Source organism: Salvelinus sp. IW2-2015, linkage group LG12 (assembly GCF_002910315.2).
Source record: "Salvelinus sp. IW2-2015 linkage group LG12, ASM291031v2, whole genome shotgun sequence".
In the NCBI taxonomy this organism is placed as follows: Eukaryota; Metazoa; Chordata; class Actinopteri; order Salmoniformes; family Salmonidae; genus Salvelinus; species Salvelinus sp. IW2-2015.
Window position 1 is genome coordinate 1,271,263 of NC_036852.1, and position 974 is coordinate 1,272,236.

Below are 974 nucleotides of genomic sequence, written 5' to 3' on the forward strand. Positions count from 1 at the left end.
GTGTTCATACCTCATCAAATCTTGTTGAGAGAGAGAGAGAGAGAGATCTCTTATAAAGACCTTCTTGTAGATCATGTGACACATGGCTACTCGCATCTTCATGCCGGTCCTCTGGACGTGGTAGAAGTAGAGGTGATGCGTGACGGCCAGGATCAGGGTGGACAGACAGACACCAGCAGCGTAGCCAAAGGCCTCATACAGTGCGTCCATATTATCAGGATCGTACTTCTCAAAGTACTGGATCAGCTTTCCCAAGAACACTGGCTGGATCACCTTAATCACCTCCTATTGGAGGAACAAGAGAAGAGGTAGAGAATACAACAGAGGATATGAGGTGAATCCACAGCTTGATATATAAACATATGGCTAAGATAWCATTGAAATTCCCTAGCAGGGCTGAGTACCGGTAAGTCTTCCACAAGTCGTGGTTTTTTCTACATACCTCAATAAGAGTAAAGATCCCCAGCACTGCGTAGGGTTTCCAATAGCACTTGATGAGGACTTTGGTGAGTTTGGGAGGCCTGAGATCTTTAGCAGCCTTCTGCACCTCATGGTCCCAGTGCCTGAGGAAAGACGGCTTTCCGTTTACTATGGGAGAATCGCAATTGAAATGACTTGATTTCTCACGTCCTCGCCAATGAGTTTTGAGAAGGAGGCGAGGACCGACAACGCAAGAAGTCCCTATAGGTACCTGGATGTTCAATTCTGCATTGCATCATGTGGTGATACAATTGCACTTAAAAATGGACAATCTAGGATTGGTACAGACATTTCTTTACATTTTAAATTAGTGACATAGATCACACATGGAACACCTTTAAATAGTTCTGAAGTAACTACATTGATGTGTCATTTTAAAATATATCGAGGTCATTTTCCCTGCAAAAACAAGGAGTTTTTATTATTCAAACCACCTGTGGGTCAGATTGGACCCCCTRCAATGTTTGACACCCATGTTTCGATAAAGACAACAG

The 974-nt window shown here is 43.5% G+C and overlaps 1 pseudogene; it reads right to left on the reverse strand.

The window, feature by feature from the left end:
- Positions 1–974, reverse strand: part of LOC111971056 (ATP-binding cassette sub-family C member 4-like) — a 39,312-nt pseudogene that overhangs the window by 28,048 nt on the left and 10,290 nt on the right.